This window comes from Empidonax traillii, unplaced genomic scaffold (assembly GCF_003031625.1).
Source record: "Empidonax traillii isolate 1590-97213 ecotype Southwest subspecies unplaced genomic scaffold, ASM303162v1 scaffold331:size1191723, whole genome shotgun sequence".
NCBI lineage: Eukaryota > Metazoa > Chordata > Aves > Passeriformes > Tyrannidae > Empidonax > Empidonax traillii.
The window spans coordinates 310234-334241 of NW_020955524.1; the positions used below are offsets into that span (position 1 = coordinate 310234).

The window sequence follows — 24008 nt, forward strand, 5'->3', positions numbered from 1 at the left end:
TGATGCTGTGCTAACGTGAGCTGGCAATGGCATGATGTAAGGAGTATTATCACACTGGACACATGTGAGTCTAATACCTAAGAATATACAATGCTAACCCCAGGAGGAGAGTCCAGCTTTTCTGCTGCAGTTTGCACTTCGGTGCAAAGAGCTGACAAGGGAAAAACTTAAAGAAGACAGCAGAGTGCTAAAGAATTTTCAAAAGGTCAGATGGGGTCATAAATTTGTCGACTGCAGTAAATTCATGAGTTTCTCACAGTACCAAAATGGGTTAAAGGAAGGTGTAGCTCTGATTTTGGTGGGCTTTTTCTGTTTTTCTGTCCTTAAGTGCATGTAAACTGCCTTTCACTGGAAGTATATATGACATACAGGGAGAGAATCTTCACAGTTCAATACAAAAATTTGCAGTCTCCTGGTTTTGGTGTTTCTCCTTTATTTGGAGGGGGGTGTGTGTGTTTGGTTAGTTGGGTTTGTTTTTTCCCCCCCACAGTTACCACCTGTGAGCACTCAGGCATTCTGTCATGTTTTTCTTGTTTTGAACACTGACAGAGTTCACACGTACCAGAAGTGTTCACAAAGTGACATTAATATCCAGCAACTGAATAATTTTGCAATTAAATATTTGCATGATAATTACTAATTCAGTGCCACAAAGTTTAATATTAATGAGGTTGTAACAGTCTAGATGCATTAATGTGTGTTTGCTAATGGAAAAACACTTTTCTAATGTGGAAGTTTTAAAAATTTCAAAATAGACCATGACAAATAGAATGAGTTTCCAACTTTAAAAATAAATTTGTTTGATCTGTTCCAGACATTATGTTTCAGTCATACATTCATCAACACACAACTTCGAAAACAATTTTGCTTTTATTAAAAGTTGAGTGAAAAAAATTTGATAGCTTTGAGTACTTGGCTTGGACCCTTGAAAAATTTTGGATGACACCTGCTTATTTTAAGCCAGACAGCCAAACATGATGCAAGACAGCATTTCTCAGACATTCATTTTTCATTTTATCTGATAGGAAGGAAGGACCTGCAGTCCTCAGTAGCAATTAATGGGAAAAGAAAAATAATCCTACATGATAGTATCACTCTTGTCTTTTCCAATTTTATACCACAACCCTTATTCTAATCACCAAATATCTGTGCAGGAATAGATGACAAGCATTCTCATCATCAGGACCTCCATACTGGCTTTAAAGAGGCTCAAGACTTGACATCAGCTAGGGGGTTTATGTATTTCACACTCATGCTTGCAAGAACATAGGGTTTTTTTGGAGTTGTGCATTCCAGTTACATATACTGATTTAAAGAACTGTCGTTTCTGAGCTGCTGACTCCCAGGGATATATCTGTACTATTTAGATAGATGAAAAATGGAGTTTCAGAACTATTCCTTTTTCTGACTCACAGAAATAGCTTCATATTATTCATACATTGCTACTACAAAGCAATCTGGTGTTTTTGGTGTCAATGACCTATTGCTAAATTCTTCAATGTTGAGTTTTGTTAGCAGTTTAGCAACAGTGGAGGCCTTCTCCTATATTTTTTTATCTCGCTACTTTGCATACACACATACACATTCACTATGTTCAGCATTTTTTTCTGTATTCACTAAGTATGATCATAGGATTGCATCATTCAAAAGAAAAAGATTCATACGATTAAAAAAATACAAAGTTAAAGTTTATGATGTGATGATGCAACAGGAATCAAATTTCCTCTATCTCAGTTGTGGAAGTGGATGGTGTCAGACTCTTTTTGGTGGTGCCCAGTGACAGGACAAGGAGTAACAGTAATAAACTAAAACACAAGAAGTTTCACCTCAACATGAGGAAGAACTTCTTTACATTGAGGGTGGCACAGCATTGGAACAGGCTGCCCGGGGGGAGATTATGGAGTCTCCCTCTCTGGAGACATTCAAAACCTACCTTTGTCACCTGCTGTAGGTGACCCTGCCTTGGCAGGGGGAGTTGGACTAGATGGTTTCAGAGATACCTTCCAACCATTCTGTGATACAGTGAAGTGGAACTCAAACATCTGCCAAATGTCTGCAGCTCCCAGCGAGGTCTGGACTGATGAAGCAACATTTTTACAAGATGCTGTTGGCAAAATCCTGATACGGATGGAAAATTTCTCACAGCAAACTCACACCTTGAATCAGAGCTTTGCACTAGCCGGTTTCTGAGTGAGATCTGGACACAACAGTACTCAGCTGAAAACTGAAGCAACTCAGATTTTCCCTAAGGCATCATTTTCAAACATTTTTAGACTTCCCTCACATCTTATTTTCTCTAGGATTTTATGTCTCTCCTACTCTTCTCCAATGCAACTCTTCAAGCCTACCCCAAACCTCTGCCTTCCTCAGACTACAGCTACTCAAACTGTTTATTCTTCACAGTGTTTATGCCTTTGCCCAGAAAGAAACTGCAGCCTTTCCTCACAGAGAAACAGCTCATTCAGTCCAAATCTTACAGCTGCTTGTTGCAATTTCATTAGCTCAAAGGAAGTGCCACATTCTTCAAGGGGCTGCTGAACAAAAAGCTTTAGGAAAGCATGAAGGGCAGAGAAAAACCTGGGCAGAATTTCCTGGGGTTTTACACTATGAGAGAAGGCAAGAGCTGATCCTCTTCTCCTAAAAAAAGCCTCGCTCCAATTTACATGTGTTTTTCTCATTTCCAAGGACAGGAAGTAGTATCCAGGAATTAGTAGGGGAAAAAGAATTCCAGACACATTTATCTGTGCTTTCTACACTCTTTCTGGTTGTTCCCACTGACTAACTAAATTGTCTTTATGGATAAAATTCCCTAAATGCATATCTCAGGATAACTTTATCAATTCAGGAACTGCTTCACAGAAAAAAAATCTTTTATATCTACTGTGAATTCCCCTCCTCCCGATGCTGTCTAAATGTGAGAAGTTGTTTAAAGGATCTCTACAGTGTTCAATTCCTGATCAGTGAGAGTTCAATGGTCTGGAAAATAAGGAAAGAGTGTCAGAAGCAGTTTCTGGGATGCTTTTACAAAAGCCGTGTATTCAGGACTGTGCTGGAGCCAGGAACAACCTATCAGCCCCGAAGCAGCTCTCTCAGAGACAACTTTATTCCACAAAACCTTCAGGGTTCCAACACAGTTTTATGTTCTCAAAATTTATGATGTGATCATGCCCTAAATTTCTACCTGGACAAACAATTTCAGACTTCCTTCAAGATGAGAGAAAACAAATGAGATGTTCTGATTTCATTGAAAATATAATTAAAACACAGTTTTTGATGTAGAATTCGGCTATGAAATCTCCATAGACCACCCTCTGTTTTGCTCAGATTGGAGAGGTGCAGATAAACGAGGTAGGCTTGGGCATACACAATTACTATTGGCAAAGCAATGATTTAAGACTGAGAAAGGAATGAAAAAAATTACAAAAGGATAATGTAAAATATGCTGATAAAACCTTGGTCTGATCTCACACAATTACAGTTAATACAATCTTCCAAGGGGATTAATACGGATTTATCATCCAGTCCCAGGGCAAAACATTAGAAATGTTCAAAGCAAAAGGAAAACACATATTGAGAACTGGAGTAAACTGTCTCTTGTTTTACTCTGGTGCTTACACTGGCTGAATGTTGATATACTGCTGCAGCACTGGGGCTCATCCATCTTTGGATTAGCACTAAAGAAAATGCCTTAGTTTGACAGTTGTTGTAAGTGAACCTTGAGCTTTTTCTTTTTTATTCATGGCTGGTTAGGTGTGCAGGTCACGTTCCAGCCTCATTAGTGTATGGTGGCAACTGAAGTCTGGTTATTAATTCTTCAGCTTGCAAGTTGTTAGCAACTAAAGCCCAAAATTATTCACATAATTTTGGCAAAAGCAGAGATTTCAGAATCTAGTAGGACTTTTACTTTTGTTTCTTGATGAAAAATATCTTGCTGGAAATAAAAGTGACTGCTTAGTGCTAGACAGGCTCACATATGCTAGCATTATACCTGGTCTGTTAACAACTGGAAAAGTTATATGCTTGAATGTTTCCATTCTGATTTTTTTTTTTTTTAATTTGTTCAAGGCTTCTGAAAATGTACAGGCCTGATTACACTTCCTGACAGGCCTGATTACACTTCCTATTCTCCCTGAGAAGTGATTTTTTGCCTGAGTGCAAAGGTCCTTGCTAGCTTATAATACCAAAATATCTTGTATTTGCAAGATGTAATCTCCATCTTATTTACTCTGAAATACTTGGACATTCTTAGTCTTCTACTGGCAGAAGTATTGTATTCATTCTGCATCATTACGGGGTCAAAACTTTCAGGGGACAACTATGAATTTTCGTAATTTCCTAAAGTATGACAAAAAATATATTTAAATAGAGCATGAAAGATGGAAAATCATCATTGTTAAGATATTTCTAATGTGCTCATGATCACGGTGCCCTAGCATGTTAATGAAATTAACTGAAGCCTAATTCAATTAATACTTTCTTTTCCTTCTAATCCCTCTAATTACAATAGCATGAACTTTATTTTTGTCATACATTTGCATCTGTTTGTGTATACATGATCATTCCTGTTTCTGTCAGTAACAGAGACATAATTCGTAGAAATAAGCGAAGATTGACTTTTGGCCCTAGTAATGTAATCAAAGCCCAGAACTAAACAAAGTAAAACATTATGTTGCATGACAGGACAGCATCTGTTGTCTCCCATAATTACTACTAAAATGTAAAGGGAATTTTGTATGCCATTTTTCCAGTCTCATTATCTTATGAACATTATTCATACATCTTTTTTTTTTTTTTATCCTAAAATTTGACCTCCTCTTTTCAAAAGTCCTATAAAATTAGCATTGTGGCTTACCTTTCAATTTAAAATTAAATTCTTGGAAAATCTAGTGAAATGAATCTCCAGCTATTCATGATTACACGTGTTGCTTTTCTTGATGTGACTGTACTCTGAACTGTTGAGCTGAAGGAATATTGAAATGTCAGCATGCTTCTTGCCTATAAATAAAGAACAGGCCCGTAGAGTGAGTGGTGTCAAGAGGGGAATGACAAATCATGTTCACATATAACCCTGTATTTCTTGTGTATAGCCCCCCTACAGCCCTATCCAATATTGACATATAATTTCTGCACTGTAATCCAAATCACATTCAAAGGATGGACAATTTTTATTACCATTCATCCTTGTCAGGATCACTTGAACAGCATGTGTAACTGAACTCTCCAAGAGGCAATCTTTTTCTGTGCAAAGTGATATCAGAATACAAACAGAAGTCAAGAAGAAATAAAAAAAACAGAAGTTCACAGCACTCCTCAGAAAGAAAACCAAACACATTCTACTGAACCAAGTAAAACCCTTTAAAAATTATGTCTACTGGACTCAATTTTTGATATGTCTAATGTCCTTTTTACAAGAGTCCTGTGAAATTAATCCTTTTATATTAAAAATATATTAAAATTATATTAAAAGGCCTCCCATTTCTCATACTTCCTCTGTCTTCACTCTGCCTGGGTAATACACACATGCTACTTGAAAGCTTATTTCAAGCAGGAAATTCTGAAGCTACAAGAAGTATCACTTTTATGAAAGACTAGTGAGGAATCAGGAGAAATGGTAGAATCAGAAACCATCTAGAGGGACTGTCTAGTAAGACTTTTAATTGGTAAAGCTCTGTGAAATGGTCACTAATGGGAAAAAGCAGCTTTAAGGAATAGTGAGGTGGAAGCAAAGGAGATAAGAAGCAAGGGGTGGCAGTAGGAAAGGGAGGGTCAGGACAAACTGCTATACATTCTAGTTTATTTCTGGCTTCCAAATGCCCCGAGCATCCACTGATCATTCATATGTTAATGCAGGAAATAAAAATAATGAAAAGACATGCTGAGATGTTACTTTGCAGAAATTCTGGCCTTACATTTGGTATCACAGTTCTTATGTTTGTGCCACCAACTACATATTTGATTAATTCCTCACCTTCTAGTTACATTAGTCTTTTGTTGGCTACAATAAAACCTTGTGTTTATAGATTTGTTCTATGTATAATAAATATTCTCACACATTTATGATAAGCCCATATGGTCCACAATAATCCAGACTCTGATCACAAAAAGGTTTGTGTAGGTTTCAGCACAGCCTCCAGCATCATGTCTTCTGCATTCCTTCTGTTATTTTTGGGAGCATGTTCAGTGATGAACTGGAGCAGTGACAAGAGAGATGTATCAGCACAGTGCTACCAGGCAAGCGAGCCTCATAGAAATTACTTTGGACATCTCAATAAAACTGAAGTAGTTCTTGTGCACTTTAAATGTTTTCAAATGTGCTCTATTCACTTTATGCCCGCTATGATAGCTGGAGTGCTCTGCAATTTGTGGAGTCCTTGCTGGTGGCAGCATAAGGAGTATAAAGGCTGTTTATCCAAGGGCCCCTTGCAGAACATGGCAAACAAAAGCTGTCAGAGCCAGAACTTCAGCACCAGTTGGAAACTGTTCAGACTGCTGATCAACCCAGAATCAGAGGAGTACAGAGATGGTTCAAAGCTAGTCTTGTTTATTCTCCCCTAAGGCAGTGAATTCAGGTCTCCTTCTTCTAGATATGCAGTATTCAAATTTTCCTGTAGCCCTGCTGCATTGTTTACTTAATTTGGCAGGATCCTTTCTACATCAGGATTGGGTCTCCTCACTTAAAAAAACAGTAGAAATGTGAGTGCTTTCCTCGTGTTGTAAGCAGGCACAGGATCCTGGCACAGGTATTTCTTTACACCTCTTTTACTACGTGTCAGCAGATGAGGATGCATATTCCAAAGAATTACAATCAGTCTTTCTGCCAGCTTCAGCTGGATTTGGATCAGGGATGTAAGTCCTCACATTATCAACAAAACACATACAGTGTTGAAACAATTTGATGGAAGAACTATGAATTTTCCAGACCTGCAGATTGATTTGATGAGATCACATTTATGGGGCAATAATGCCATTCCATTTCAGTCCTTTGCCTCTTTTCTAGCAAACAACACTGCTGGCTGCCAATTTCTGCCAGCTGTGGGAAACTCTGCAATATGAATATTTATCCATTGGGATGGGAACAGAAAAATATTAAAGGCTGATGTTTCAAAAAGCTGTATTTTGAGGGGAAAGAAAAGAACAACCGCATAATTTCACAGAAATTTTAAAATATAAGACTGAGGAGATATCTAGCCAGCTTCCTGGAGCTGGTACTGTGAAAGTAGCTAGCTTTTTGAGCCTTAGATTTAATATACTGCTCACAGAATTTATCACATCCAATTCTTTTATGACAGACAGTATAACTTCATGTTTGTGTGTGATTGAGAGCTATATCAAAATGTGTTCCTGAAGTGTTGCATTGTATTGAGCCATTTTTCTCTTTACACTTCAATAAATTTACTACTGTGTGTACAGTGTCCACAAAATATCTTTTATAAATAACAGTATTGGAGATTCACTGCTGCCTGGAGGTTGTACTAGATCCTGTGCATATTCAGGATAAGACCTTTGCAGTCAAGCCAACAGGAAAAGAAATGGTAGCTTAATAGACATAACATGAAAAGAAATATTACAAACAGTACAGATAATTAAACAAAGCAGGAGAATCAAGAAAGGACATCATTTCAATGCGAAACTTGATCTGAGGTGAGAGAGGGCAAAGCTCTGGGCAGCTCAAGGGGATACTAACTTCAGTATCCCTTAGGTTTTTGTTCTTAATTGGATTGGACCATGACCTCCACTGTTTTGCAAGGGTGGTGGCAGATGTCCAGCATGCTCATTTTAATCTGCTCATCCCTGCTAAAACACAGTATTAGTGAGGAGGAAGTGCTGTGAGGAACTATGTCTACCGAAATAAAGTGAGCTAGAGCACCTGAGCTGAAAAATTCATTAGTGTGATTATACTGACACAAAGGGCTTCCAACTCATATAGTCCCTTCAGATGCACTGCTCCTATACTGGATATCTTACTGTCTCAACAACTATGTAAAAAGACCAACAAAAAAAACAAAGCAACAGCAACAGCAAAGAGGAAGGAAATACAGTGCCTGAGGAAACTGAAATACAGAAAAGTGAGATAGCATTGCAGCAGGGATGGGAGAAGCAAGTCATTAACTCTGCCTCTCTAGGGCTCTAACCTTGCTAGTTCAGTGGTGAAGGTCCTTAGTGGCAAAGGTCAGGAAAACTGGGAAAACTACATTTGGGTCCTCTAGACACTTTCTGTTTTGGCACAACAGGATTCTGGATATAACTAAATTACACTGAATCTGTATGACTAACTAATTTCTAGTAAACAGAATAAGAGAAAACAAAGATATGGTAAAAGCAGTTATTTATACTTTCAGGTCTTGACAATAAGGTTGATTTGGTTTTATAGGCCTTTTCCCCTTGTGAATAATTTAGATGCACATGGAAGAAAAGGTCCCTTTCTCAGGATTAGGATGACTTGGTAGTACTACGACATTTTTACTTTTCCAAAATATTGATGACATGTTATTTTGTTTTAAAAGAACATTATCAATTTTGGCCACCCACAGTCTCAAAAGCAGAGCCAAACCAGACAGGTGGAAAGATCTGTCATATGATGCCACTGTAAAAAAAAGAAACAGTGGCATTTTGAGAACAGCCATGGCTCATATTTGGAATTCAGCTGAATAAGGAATCTTCTATACAGTCCTGTTGCAGCCCTATTGCAGCCATATTTGGTATAGAGTACACTGGCATTTCCAACCATTTAGGAAGAATACAGGAGAAAAATTATGGTAAACTGACAAAGTTATCCAAAAGTTTCAGGGGAAAAAAACCCCAAAACACTTAGTTCAAGATGGTTATTTTTAGTAACATCATGTGTGAGAAATAATTCCGTTTATTATAGCAGCTCAAAAACTGCGTTGACTATTACAGGACCTGGTTTGGTTTGCAGTTCAATTCACCTTCAACAGTTAAATTAATTCTTGCAAACAACAGCTAATCTAGCTTTTGCTAGCTCTACGTCTCTGCACGCATATTTTGATGTGCATCTCCCTGACACAGTGCCACACAGCAGAAAATGTGTTGCTTTCTCACTGTCTGATGCTCTAATTCTCACTCTTTAGCCTTGCTGGTAGAGTTAAGAGTTTCAGCTGCATGTGTTAGGTGTCAAAGACTGCTGCACTGCAGCACTGGGCAGATTTGTACACAGCACTGGTGGTAGCTCGGGACCGTGGTGCTTCTGCTGCAACAAATAAACTACAGAGGAGGATCTTGTGCTGCCTCTGTCATGCTTCAGGCAACCTCACTTTCTTTTGCATTCCAGCTTCTAGCTATTTGGTCAGCATCCCTGTTATTTGAAAACGCTTTCATTATCTTTCAATATTGTCACTTGCAACTACAGTGTGTGTTTTTAAGCCACACCTATGTTGCTCTTGCTTGCACTGACTGATGTAGAAATACTTTATAAAATGAAGTAATTTTTAATCTCCTTTTATACGGATTTATTTCCTATACCCAAGCTGTTTCTTGTCCTATTTCTTTCTGAGCTCCTAATTTATACTGTTTTATGATCTCCCTTTCTTTCTCAATCTCCTGTTCATAGTAAATTTTTCTTGTAATATTCCTAAATGGGGGAATGTAACTGCTGCTTTGACAGCCTCTTAATAAACATTACAGTCTGGATTATTAGGACATAGGCACTGTTACCTTCTTGGCAGAACTAATTAGCACTTTTAACAGCTGGCTTGGTTTAGAAAACAACCTTGCCTTATGGCTGAGTATCCTGGAAAATACTATCCTAAGAAGATTTGTCCCTTGTTATAATATTAACCTACATTAACAAAATACATTCAAATGCTGAAGAGATTCTCTGCAACAAGTTACTAACATGGCCAAAGGTCAGCATCTGTATCAGTGATAACTGTACGATGGATTTTTATTTTAGTGAAAGCAAGCTGTTTAATTTTTAACAATCCTCCTTCTCCTCTGCCCTCCAGCAAACCTAGGAGTGCATACAGGAGGATATTCAAAGGAAAACATATTAAAAATTCTGAGCTTGTTTTCAAGCTACTGGGTATCTCTGGCCAATACAATCTCTTTTATTCACTTGAACGAATTAATTTCCTGTGTTTTTGACTTCAATTTTTCAGATTGTTTTCAATCTGTAGTTACTGCTTACACAGAAAATAGTCTAATTATGAAGACTTTACAATAGTAACTGATGGTCTCTGACAAGACATAACCAGGGACTGTGTTCTTTAGAAGTTAACATCTACAAGAAATTAGATCTCCACCAACCTTGGAGTTTTCCTCTTGACTTGGGTGTGCTAAAAATGAAGACAGGAACACATCTCAAGCTTGCTTTTTATTCCACTTTCTGAATGGAAACATGCAAAATTGCACAAGGATGAGAAATAATAGTACACCCATTCAACACAACTTTTGGCTGTGAAAGGCCTTGACACTGTAGGACTCAGACTGAAGTGCTTGTGGGCAGACAAATCTAAGGATTGCTCACAGTACTCCAGAAGGCAGATATGCTAAATTTCAACCCTCTCAATTTTCAGATGCAGATGTGAAAACAATGACTTATATCATAACTTACTAGGTAATGTATTCTAACCTTGCATAAATGAAAATATTCTTAATAAAAGTTTAATGCCCCATGTTTTACCCATTTGTAAAGCACTGTGTATGGCTACATATAAACCTCTACACTTAAAACACAGCTTGATTCCCTTCCATGATTTAGTTATTCCACAGATTCAAAAGCATCGAAATTTCATACTTATGAAGGACACCAGGCACGGATCAGTCTGTGTGTTTACCTGATTTCCTGACCAGGGTATTTTGCTTTAATTTTAAAATCTAATTCAAATTAGCATTATTTTAGACAGCCAGGACAAGCAGTGGTGAATTCTATGTCAGTGTGCTACAGTATGCACATTATTAATGATCAAAAACATTGTCTATAACATATTTAAAATATCAGGCTGGTAGGTGCCTACACATGAAAGGGTAGATTTTTCATTTGTCTTCTTTTAACATATTCATACTCTCATTGTAGAACATGAAGCCCAGACGTTCTCTTACTCATTCCCAGAAACTCCTCCAATACAACTTACTCCAGTGGAACTGAAGCTGCAGTTTATGTGCACGGCCATAGAGCGGCAGCCTAGTAACAAAAAAAAAAAAAAAAAAGTACTTGATATTCCTAGAAGTGGGTATTTCCTAATGGTTTAACATTGCAAAGGGGTTTCTAAACACTAGAGAGAAAAATGCAGGAGGCATGACTACTCCCTGGAGGGAAAAAAACCCTAGCCTTGATAAAAGCTCAATACTAAGGGGAGGGAGGGGAAAGAGGTTGATAATTAGATGGCAAAAGGGGTCAGATTACGTGCCCATGTCAGCAAAACTGATCAAAGAGTATGAAACGAAGTACTTGATTTATGTCTTAAAAATCAAATGCTTTTTTCTTCCCTTTGATACAGGCAGTTAAGTACTTCCCTCGTGTGGAAGCTAGTGGACAGGATAACATTAATACAAGCCAATTTTTAGTTAAGCAGTTTCACAGACTTTTCATTGATAAAAATACAGCTCAAAAAGCCTCTGAATGTTCCACCAGCATTGCAAATCTAAAATGTCAAAGAACAGTATTTCATTGTTCTGTTGTTTGCCATGTAGTTTTATGTGTGAAATAAGAACAATTAGATCTATCTGCATTAAGCTTTATTTTTATGTGGAATTAAGTGGGTTTAGAAATTCTGAGCACACTTGAACTGTATGTAAAAGATCACTGAGGCTGAGCTTTCTTTGCATTTATGTAAATGAAAATTAGGATTAACTCCATTAATGCTGGTGGAATTTTAACAGCATGAAATTAGTGTGAGAACAGCATTAGCCACAGCAACTTCTAACGAAGTCAGTTCCCAGTGCTACTAAATTATATAGGTCATTATCCTTAAAACCAGAATTATTTTATATGAACCGTTTATAATTTTACTTCAAAGGGCTGCAATTATGAAATTTGGTTATTACACAATAAATATCTTCATGCTGCAATTCCTGATTTTTCTGTCTGTGATGTCCATATATTACTTATATCATTTGGACACCACATGTAATATTGAGAAAATTGAGAAGATTGAGAAAAGTGGAGAGAGAAATACTAAACAATTAGCAACCAAATATACTTTAAAGTGAACAACTTTCACTGCAGCAAGACTGGAAATTACCTATCAGACTATTACCTATAAGACATAATTTGAAAACTGAAGATTACCTCCACACAAAGTTGAAGAAGCCTTTGCTGGCAAACTCGTTTTCCTTCAAATTACCACATATCCCTTTTACCCACACATATCCATCTGACTTACTTGGCTGACAATCAGTGCTTAAATTTCACAGAACTGGTAAATACAATACTTCCCAGAACTGTAACAGTTACTTGCAATACATTATTGTTTCTAAAACATAAAAAAGAAGATGGGAACCTCCAACCTTCTCAGCATTCTCCTGGATATCAAAACAAAGTCAATATCTTCTTTCTTCAACTTTTACATCACTACCACTTAGCTTGTTGATAATTTCATGTTTTTTGATATGAAAAGAGATGAGTCACATACTCAATAATGGCTCACATAAATGAGGCTGTCCAGCCTGATATCCCATCTTCTGCAATAGCAAACAGTACATATTTACAGGAAAAGGATGAAAATAGCTTGAGTAACCTCTATCTCCAGCAGTATGCTTGTCAGAAAAGAAAAGATTTTTTTCTGAGCCGAAGAAGTGCCAGGAGTACTTTTTCAATATCAATTATAATAATGGGACTTGTCCTCCATTTTATTTACTCCTCTTTGATCCTGAGACTTCTTCCTAGGCTTCAGTTGCTATCCCTCACACTACCACTACCTCTTGCTTACTCACTTGCTTTAAACCTGCAACACTGACAGTGCTCTAGCGCCCTGGAGAATAACGATGGCACAGTCTCTCCTGACTAGTAAGTAATGGCCAGTCTTCGCGAACGAAGAACCGGGGAAGGTCTTTCCACCTTCCAGCCTGCGCATTGGATTTTTTAGGTGAGACACAGTGTGCGCGGAACTGAGCCCACCCTTTAATCCTGAGGTTCATCTGCCGGGGCCAAGCGAGTTTGGACGGTGGCAGCGAGGTCCTCAGGACGTAGATGGATTGCCTTATGGGCTAACGAGCTCCATCTGCCCAGGGAGTGGCCCCGACTGGGAATCGAACTCGGGTCTCTGCAGTGACAGTGCAGCGCCTTTACCCCCTAGACCACCAGGGGCTCCCATCTCTCCTGACTAAAACTGAGGGAATAAGCATTGGAAGGCCCTGAACAGCTGCCTCTCCGAGGAAGCCGGACATTGCAACTGGTTGAATTGCTGGGCCCAGGAAACCATCTAGGATCAATGGTATAAAGACCAACTAGCTGTTGCTAACTAGCAGGGCTTTCAGGCAGGGATGGATACTAGGGTCAATACTGTTTAACATCTTTAATAAAGACCCAGGTGATGGGATGGATTGCATGCACAGCATGTTTGTGAGTGATACCAAGCTGGAAGACATGGCTGTTACACTGGAGAGCAGGGCTGCTATTCAGAAGGACCTCTGGATAAATGGGCTGGCAGGAACCTCAAAAAGGGCAAATGCAAAGTCTTGTGTCAGGGGTGGAATAACTTCATGCAATAGGACGGGCTGGAAGCCAGCTGGGTAAGAAGCAGTTCTGCATAAAAGGACCTGGGGATGCTGTTGGACACCGAGTTGAATGTGAGCCAGCAGCACACTCTTGTCTGTAATTGACAGTGCAAAGCAATAGGGCAAGAGGCACTGGACCTAAGTTAGGAAGCAGGAAATTCCCAGTAAGTATCAGAAACAACTTCTCATGTGGGCAGTCCAATACTGGGACAAGGGCTCAGAGAGGTTGTGGAATCTCCACCCATGGAAACATTTGAAGCTGGGCTAGAAAAAGGCTTGAGCAATCTGATTTATTTGGTCCTGCTCTGAGCAGGGGTTTGGCCAAGGTGGCCTCCAGAGATCTCTTCCACCTGAATGACTGTGTGTTTCTACTAGTTTCCAATTGCTACAATTGAACCAGAAGAAGGTGAGGAATGAGGTGGGGAACACAAGAAGAATGTGGACCTGTTGGAGCGAGTCCAGAGGAGGGCCATGAAGATGAGCAGAGGGTTGGAGCAGCTCTCCTGTGAAGACAGGCTGAGAGCTGGGGTCTTCAGTGCTGGAGAAGAGAAGGCTCCAGGCAGACCTTATAGCAGCCTTCCAGTACCGAAGAAGTCCTACAAGAAAGCAGGAGAGGGACTTTTTGTAAGAGCATGGACAAGAAGGAATGGCTTTAAACTGAAATAAGGTAGATTTAGACTAGATATAAGATAGATAAATCTTTACTGTAAGCGTGGTGAGGCACTGGAAAAAAGTTGCCCAGAGACATTGTGACCACCCCATCTTTGGAAGTGTTCAAGACCAAGTGTTATGGGGCTTTGAGCAACCTGGCCTGGTGAAAGATGTTCCTGCTCATGGCAGGAGGGTTGGAACTGGATAATCTTTAGCATTTCCTTCCAACACAAACCATCCTATGGTTCTGTGATTCCCAGAAGAGAGGAAGAGATCAACTTCTGTCAAGTGAAGCCCGATTGTGAACTCCAGCTTGAAACAGATGAACTCCCATAAATTATTTTAGGAAGTGCTTAGGACTTTATACAGGATTAGTTTCAAAGAAATCTTGTTTTGCCATTTGAAACAATCATGCATTATACAACTATAGCACTTCAACAGCACAATTATTAGCATGTATTCTTGGCTACGGTTGCAAACACAATAAACAACTTCCATTTGACTTTCTAGATTCCAATAAAGAAAATGAAACATTCTGGTTCATTCTGCCACTTTTTTTCCCACATCTGTATACAACTTTCCAAGGTTATTTTCATGGAATTGGCAAGTTACAAGTGTCCAGCTAATGAAGAATTTATGTTGCATCTTTTAAAAAAATCATTAAAATAATTAAATTAAAATAGAATTGTATATTATATATGAAATATAATATATAAAATAAATAAAAATGAATACATTAATTTAAAAATTAACTTGTCAGGTAGGAATATCAGCCTAGGGATACCTGCACAGGAATACCTACTTTGTGACTGCTCTCCCAGGTTTATTGAGATATTCATGAAGTTGCAATACTAAGGCATTATTAGATCCCCTTGTCTTACTTTCTGTGCATCACAACTATCCAGTGTGTTTGTTACTTAGTTTATCCAAACAAGGCAGGGAGGTTTCTTGCTACAGCAAGTATGGCCATATGTGTGTTATCCGGTCTCACTCACAGCCACGTGCACACAAAGAATTATGTGAATAGTCATAAATATGCATATACACACTTTTATACTATTCACTCACATGTATAGAGTAAGGTATCCTGGATCCGAGAATAAAGAACTAAAAGAAAAATCCTACAGGTTTAGGTTCTCAACTATACCACAGATTTTCTTTTTAATAAGATACAGACTGATACCATATTAGATCTTTGAATATAAGGGGATTTATACTCATATGACTAATGCAGAATAGATGCTAGAGGACTTCAAACTTTAATACTGGTTAGCGTCATCATTTGTCAAGTGACGTATTTCCCACAGGTCACACAATTCTACATATTTATTCCTAGTGATTCCACTAATCTGTGGTCTGGAAAGCCAAGCTCCTCTGCTAGAACTTCTCCTCCCATCCGATGCAGATAACTCTGGCAATAAGCCCCTAGTGAGTGGAACAGATGTTGCTGTTTATTTAATTTATTTATCTTACTAATACACAGCTGCCAGGGCCAACAAATAAAAAACACTGAATTCCACCAGTACTGAAATTTCTAGTGAATGCATCTTAAAGGACAGAGACCCTAGAATTCGTATTTTTTTAAAACAAGGGTGTTAAGCTTTAACTTGAACAAATAATTATTACGATAAAGAATCTCAAGACATCTGGCAGCTTACATTTTTACATATGAGTTCTTGGATGTGCAAACTATAACTGATTTCTCAGAGACAAGTCTATACAACTCATACTGTACTCATACTTTAGGCCATATTTCTTGAACTGTAACAGTTCTAAGTTCATTTTAATATATCATCCAATTTTCCTGGGACAGCAACTTTGTTTTCTTTTCCTTTGTATAGGCAGATGACAATCATATGTGAGTTTCCTCTAATGCAAGTAGAATACTACAGAATCTCATTTTTGGGAGAGAAATGTAAGGAAAAATAGGAAAAGCAAAACAACTTGACACAAATGCCCTAAAAAAGGCAGCTGAAAATTTCCTTAGATGATAATTCTGACTATTTCTAGTTCTCTATTTTGCCTTCAGCAAGACAGTTAATGCTCAGATTTCCAACAATGGTGGCAATGTCTAACTTTCAGATGCTGGAGTGAAATTCATACCTGAGTTTCATGTCCTTCACGGAGTGCATAGGGAGAATGAAGCCCCTTACAAAGGCCATCCAAGAAGTCCTCATTGAGCAGGGAGCTGCTTTGGGCTGGCTGAAGGGCTGTGTAATACACAAGAGTGTAACTGCAGTCCTGTCCTCCCTGGAGACTGAAGGTACAAACTAGGACTGCAAATGCAGATTTTTTTATTTAGTCAGAGTCTAGAAACTATTCTTAGAAGGAACTGAAGGGAGCTTTCTTCAGAACACATCTGCTGAAGAGCTGCTGTTGGCCCTAGACACAGTACATTAATAGATCATTTGCCTGCAAAATAAAAGTGCAGGACTTAATTTTAACTCATCCAAAGAAATTCAAACTCACTTTTCCTTCCTTGCATCAATGTTTCTTACCCATCAATTTATACAAAGTGGGAAACTTGGGAGTCTTTTGAAGCTGAAGTACTTTGCTGCAAAGAGCCCAAGCCTGAAAAGAGCAAGGATGAGGAGCATGATTGTACCAGCTGGCAGCTAGGAACTAGCTCTCAAAGGGTGAGAAAGAGACTTGGAGCCTGGTCTTTGATCTTAATGCTGTCTGTGAATTTTATTCAATGATTTTAAAATGCAAAGGGAAACTAACACTTCTCACCTGCCAGATGCTTTTGAAAAAATCCCAACAGGATTTTATTTCAAATAATTTAGGCACCTATCAACGCTGATATTTGACCTCAAATCTCCAACAGCCATTGACCTCCGATTCAGCAAATTGCTGGCGATGTCAGTAAAACTTCCTATTGAATACCTTGCAGAACAAGGAGGGACCTTAAAACATGGGGGGTTTTGTCTGTGATTTGGCTGGAAGTCATATCATAGTGGAGGTTTTGTCTCTCTCCAGGTGTCTACTCTGAGAGCTTGAAGTATTTAATCTCACGCAAGGATAGGTGCCCAGCTTTTCTCTTGCACTAAGCATTTATTTGGCACAAATAAAATAATTATTGGCAAAAAGTTAAAGACAAATTTTCAAAATATTAAGTAAAAACTATTAATTAAGTACTTTATACTTAAGACTCTTAATAGTCACTCATAAACTCTGAAAAGGAGTTAAGCTACAATGCAAAACATTAAAACTAACTCAGTTTCAGGAAATAAACCCCTTTTTTTCTCTACATCCTATGCAAGAAATACAAAGTGAATCTTTCCTCCTTGGCAAGTCTCATTTCTGTCTCTTATTTTCTCTGTAGAAAGTAAGAACTACTGACTACACAAAGTATCTGACAATGTGAAGAATCACTTTATCCCAGACTTAAGCCAGGAACGAAAAAGCACATGCAGAGGAACAAAACACTAGTAAGGATTACTCTCTGATTTACTATAGATTTTTTTGTCTAGCAGCTGAATGGTTCATCTCTTGTCATAGTATCTTCATAGTATTGGCCTATCCATAGAGGAAATCAGCATTCATATACTCACACAACAATGCTACTTCATAATATTTCATTGTCTTTAAAGTAATACTTATACAATCTTTCATTGCCTATTTTGTCTCTCCATTTTCCCAGGCATGCAGCTGGACAGTAGTTCCATTCAGAGTACAGTGGCCTTGTACAGCACGACATTTTATTTTTCCTTCAGTAACAGTTAACAGCAGGTGCAAATTCATATTAGTTTAGGGGAAAAAAAAACCAAACCAAACAAAGCAAAAAGAATTTCCAAAATTCCAATATGTCTGATTTTACATCTGGCAGACAGGCTTTGTATAACTCAGACTGCAGGATTTTCCCATATCACAGGTAACCTATTCCCCATTGTCAGTAGCTCAGTGATTAGAGTCTATCAGGATGACAAAGTAGAAGGTTTTATGAAAGCAGACAGAAGTGTGTCTTTGGGTGGGCAATCCAGTGGTGAAAACTAAGGGAGGTGTTATGGAAACAGAGAATACTGTGTGGGTACTAATAAGCAAATGTTTCTCTGGGGAATTTACGCAGATTGCATTATAATTAAATGGTGAGAGGCCTTGTATCCGAGCCAGTGTGCAAGAGTGCTACTGTGGTCTACTGAAATTTTCCCTACTGGTGAACTGTCAACATTCTTCTTTTTACAATTCTGATATAATTAAATTATTGAATCCAGATTTTAGAGATGGCTTTTGAGTAGGGTGGGGATAGAAAATATGGATGTTTTTCCACTATTGACTGTGATGTGTGTGCAGGTTATAGGTAATGGAAGAGTATCTTTGGTTCTGTTTGCTCAAACACCATGTTTGCTATAATTGCAGTTTTTATAACCAGAAAAACAGAGTAATACTGATAGACTGATTTTCGTTAAGAAATGTGTTTTGCAGTTCTTGGCTAAAGCTCCCACTGGACCTTGGAGTACAACTTGTAATTACAAAAGGAGGACTGAGCCTTTAAAAAGCCTGCTGATACTCATCCTCCACAGATATATTTTGGCTAAATATTCTTCACCTATATTCTTAAGGTAAGTGATTTGCAAGGGTCCAGTCATAAATATTCTCTGGCAGAGATGGTTTAGTAAATCTGAAAGAAATTTATGAGAGACTGAAACATTTTCTATCCTGCAAGACTAGCAGCCTATGGAGAAGGAAGGAGGTTTTGGCCTTGTTTCTGTCAGAAGGAAGGATTTTGGTTTTTTTTTTTTTTTTTTCTTTCAAGTTGTCAGTTACTTTCCTCCTCCCCAAAGCCGCAACTTAAAGAATTTACAGCACAAGTCCAGGGTTCAGCTCTGTGTCTTTAAAGCATAAAGAGAAAAAGAGAGCACCTGAAGAGGACAAAGGCAAATTCTCAAATAAGCAGTGGCTATTTTATAGCATGTGCCTTAGGTATATACTCTCAAGCAAAAAACCCTCAGAAACAAAAGGATAGAGCACAATTGTTTCCAGATGCCTATCTGTTAAAAGCCATTTTTTGAATCATACTTTCAGCTTCACATATTCTTTATGCTAAGTTATGCTGTCCCAGTTCATTCCTGCCCTCATGCTGCTCTCTCTCTTCTGCCAGAGTAAGGATTTATGTGGTGGCAGGTGAACCAGATAAAAAACCTGATCCATGTTAAAGTTAAACACAAAAAAGGGGGGGTTAATTTTAATCTGGACCGTGGAACTCATCTCATTTATTAAACAGCTGCATAGATCAGGGATGATGGAAATGAAGGGAGGGACAGAATGGGTGGAGGAAGGCAAGATTACTTCTTTTGATAGCAGTGCTGACCTGTGACATTTTACAGCACATGAGAAATTACAGACTACGAGTGGACTGACTTGTGGAGCACAGTGAATTAACTTATTCTCAAAATTAGTGTCAGGCCCTTACAATGTATCATAGGTAACCAAATCTGGTTTTAAAGAGAAAAAATAATTATATTAAAGGGGCAGTGAACTTATTTTGGTTTGTCTCATAAATCAATAATTTATAATAGCCATAGGTAAGTCCTTTCAACTAAATCCTGTTATATAACTTTTTAAACAAACTTTCTTTTATTTAAAAAGATGTTTTGAAACAGGTAAATCAATACATACCAGTTAAGATAGGCTACATAATCTTTCAAGTTGCTTTCTGTTCACCAGAGCACAGCCACCTAAAGGTAACGTATATATTTCCAAACTGTATACATATTTTTATTAGTTACCAGTCTAGCCAAGTGTCTAGATTCTATCCATATAAATATAACATTTATCTTTCATATACTAATGATCTTAGAATGGTACTACATTGTAAATTGTGTGTTAAAGCAAAATATCTGCAAAACCATATCTCAAAAAAGCTTGGGGACATCTTTGAACATTAAGGGATTAAAGTGGTTTATACCATTCAGATGAAATGTGGCTTAGATAGAAGTACCCAAAGATTTTTCATATGCATTTAAAGTACAGGGCTTTCCCTTCTTAGCATGAAGGTTTTAAGGTATGTGCAGATAAAATTCTGCAGTACCTTTCTGAAGATTTAAAGCAAACTTTCTTTTTTCCTATTGCTCACAGAAGATAAGGAAGAATGGCTGTGGCAAAGCATATAACACGACTTGGAAAGCTCCCATATTCCTCTTCCCTCTTCAACAGGAGATGTTTATCTTCTAACACCTTTCCTGGAAATCAGATTTCTTGCTAAGAAGCAAATGTAGTATAGATTTGTTTTACTGAGGTGATATCTAGATCACATCTAAGAAAAATCTGTGTTAAATGGGGCAGTTCAGGGGTCATGTAATTCGCAGCGAGCATTCCAGTTTCTTGACAGCGACTTGAGTTTTTGTAAATGAAACTATTTCTATCTTATGGATTTTCTCTTTGTAGTACAACTGTGACTAGTAATTGGAGAATGTAATTTATTCTTTGCATAAAGCACACTTCTTTATAGACAAATACACTTTTAAAATATGAAACATGAGAAAACGGCATAAAAATTTACAACACAAGATCTCTTCTAAAAGCTGGCTGGTTTACCTTTGTAGATACACTTGACCATTTTTATCTGCAACAGCAAATATCTTTCTGATGCTGCAGGCATGCCCCTGGGTCACAGAAAGCAGAAACTTTCTGGAATTTCTTTAGAAAGACTAACCTTTCTGTGGAGTAAAACTGCTGGCCGAAAGTGTGAGCATACATGTTGTCATGTTCTCTTAACTACTGTACATACAAAGTTAGTTGTAATTATTAAACTTCACTAGAGGTACTGCACAAGTGTACTGATGACACAACATTAAAGACTGACAAGTGCTGTTTGTTAAACTTTTGTGTTACCTCTACTACTTGCAGCTATCCTGCCAGTCAACTGTGTTTGGGTTCAAGTGTTATTCCTCTTACTCTTACACCTGGGCAAAGCATTTCTTAGTAGCAAAGAATGCCTTCAGAACAAAGAGGGTGAATAGGAGGATTAGTGTGAGCTTGTGATAAGCCATCTTTACACTTCCATCTCTTCTAACTGTGTGATAGAACAGCTTATCAAATGATTAAGAGATAGGGATGTAAAAGGACAGCTATCTTGGATTCAACCTAATTATCACAGGAAAAATAATTATGGAGTGTTTTTAAAATGCTTAGAGCAGCAATAGGAAGAATTGAAATAGGTTATATCAGCATCTGTAACAGGCACTGCTTCAGAGTCTCTCTCCTTAATGATCTGCTTATGATGAGATGTTTCACACAAAGGGCATCTTTCATCTGTGTGCTGGCTGACGGTTCCCAAGCTTCTGAGACCAAACAATTTAAACAGAAGTATCCTCTCAGTTTCTGATAAAGTCCCCTAGACAATTTTACCAAATTCCCAAGCTGGCTTCTGCTCTGCCATCCTAGACAGCAGCTGAATGCCACCCATCTCCATGCCCAGGCCCTACAGCAGCACATGGAAGCTGCTTCCTGAATGAATGGTAAGAAATACCAGATCTTATGTTGAAAACACCTCTCCAAACAGAAACATGCATGCTCAGACGTCTAGGGAACAGATTCTGGATTCAGACTATGAGGGGGATGGCATTAGTAGCTCTACTGAGCACCTTTACCACAGCATTTGCAATAATTATGTGGACCTAATATTTCATCTTGCAGTTCCAAACCCAATAAACAACAGTATGTGAGGGAGAAATTACAGTCTCTGGAAATGGCAGCTTCCCCTGCTCTTTGAAGTTTAGATTTAGTTTCAATGTGTGCCACGATGTTTGTTTTACAAGAACCAATGATTCTTCCAGTCTTCCTAAGTGGAGGAGTGAAAGAACCTCACTCATATTAGATCAGTTTTATTTCTGACTGAATTTTTGGATGATGGTTTTATCCTAGCTTGGAAAATTTTAACTCTGGCATACCTAGACGTGAGTTAGTTTGTGTGAGTCTAGTTAGTTAGAAATCTCAGTAAATTGCTCTTTAATTACATAGAGTATTTAGAGAGAATGCTTCCTGAGCTCACAGACAACACCATTGCACTTGGTAAATTATATTATACATTTATGTAAATGAGCTGTTACCCTAATAGGGCAGCATCTATTCCTATTTTGAGTCATTAGTGAAACACAATCAGAACCCTGACAGTCTAATTAATTTATCGGAACCCATTAAAAAAAAAAAAAGCCACGAGCATATTGAACTATGCTTAACTATTCATCACAGCAGTCCATCACAGTGGCAGTGAGGTATTTAAAAATAAGAACTATATAGTATTACAGAAAGGTTTGGGTGGCAAAGGACCTTAAAGATCATCTAGTTCCAACCCCTCACCATGGGTAGAGATTACCCCTCACTAGACCAGGTTGCTCGAGGCCCCATCTTGCCTGGCCTTGAACACTTTCAGGGATGGAGCATCCCAGTTTCTTCAATCAACTTTTTGCAGTGGTTCAACACCTCTGAATATGTAACTTCTCCCTAACATTCATCTAACTTTTCATCTAAATCTCTCTTCTTTTAGTTTAAAACCATTCGCCCTTGCCCTATCACTATCTACCCATATAAAATCTCCTCTTCCTCTTTTTTATGAGCCTCCTTCAAGTATCACAGAATCACAGAGTTGTTAGAGTTGGAAAGGACCTCTGGAGATCATCTAGTTCAACACCCCTGCCAAGGCAGGGTCATCTAGAGCAGGTGACACAGGAACGTGTCCAGGTGAGGTTTGAATGTCTCCAGAGAGGGAGACTCCATGATCTCCCCGGGCAGCCTGTTCCAGTGCTCTGCCACCCTCAGTGTAAAGAAGTTCTTCATATTGAGATGGAACTTCTTGTGTTTTAGTTTATGGCCATCGCTCCTTGTCCTGTTGCTGGGCACCACCCTCTTGGCATCCGTCTTTGAGATATTTATATGCATTAATGAGACCTCCTCTCAGTCTTCTCTTCTTTAGACTAAGCAAACCCAGCTCCCACCATCTGTCCTCAGAAGAGAGATGCTCCCAAATACTGGAAGGCCACATTAAGGTCTCCCCAGAGCCTTTTCCTCTCCAAGCTGAACAACCTCAGCTCTCTCAGCTGGTCTTCAGAGGAGAGGTGCTCCAGCCCACTAATCACCTTGCAGCTTGTACCATTAGGGAATTACCTGTAATTCTCATTTGTAAGATCGGTCTAGGTATAAAACAGTACTTCTGCCTTGCGGGTTTTCCACGTAAGGGAGAAATAGACGGCAGGAAGCTTTCTCAGTTACCCGGGCACCTCTTCTAAAGTCGAGGCCTCCTAAACTCTCCTGGAGGGCGCCCGCCGAGGCAAGAGCAGCTGCCCGGCAGGGGCCGTGGCGGGCCGGGCCTCCTCGGCAGGTCGCGGCTCCTCCCCGGCGCTCTGAGTCACGGCCCGGCCCCGCTTGCACAAACTCTGCGGTCGGTGCCGAGCGGGGGCCGCCCGCTGTGAGGGCGCGGCGGGGGTGGGGGGGGCGCGGGGCAGGATGCCCGCCCTGAGGGGACGGAGCCTCCGGGGCGGGCGGGCGTGAGGGCGCTCCCGCCCGAGGGATCAACGGCGGCCTCGCCGTCCCGTAGCGGACGGCGATTTACCTGGCTGGCCGCCTCCCTCCGTCCTTCCCTCCCTCCTCCCTTCTTTCCCGGAGCCGGTCGTTTCGGCGGAGAGGGAGTGGAGCCCGCCTCGCCCCGCCCCGGGGAAACTTTCCGTCGCCGCCGCCCGCGCCAG

At 39.1% G+C, this 24008-nt stretch overlaps 1 protein-coding gene and 1 long non-coding RNA gene across 4 annotated transcripts in view; one reads left to right on the forward strand and one right to left on the reverse strand.

Annotated features, from left to right (window-relative positions):
* Positions 1-1982: 1982 nt before the first annotated feature.
* On the reverse strand, positions 1983-23996 carry LOC114061378. Its single transcript, XR_003572102.1, has 5 exons — positions 23876-23996; positions 10974-11140; positions 10264-10342; positions 4853-4995; positions 1983-2976 (listed from the first exon to the last, which is right to left on the reverse strand). It is a non-coding gene; the product is annotated as an uncharacterized LOC114061378 (long non-coding RNA).
* Positions 23621-24008, forward strand: part of FAM160A1 (family with sequence similarity 160 member A1) — a 90760-nt gene continuing 90372 nt past the window's right edge. For all 3 annotated transcript variants that reach the window (XM_027891825.1, XM_027891824.1, XM_027891828.1), the window contains exon 1: positions 23621-24008. The gene's annotated coding sequence lies outside the window, so the exon portion shown is untranslated.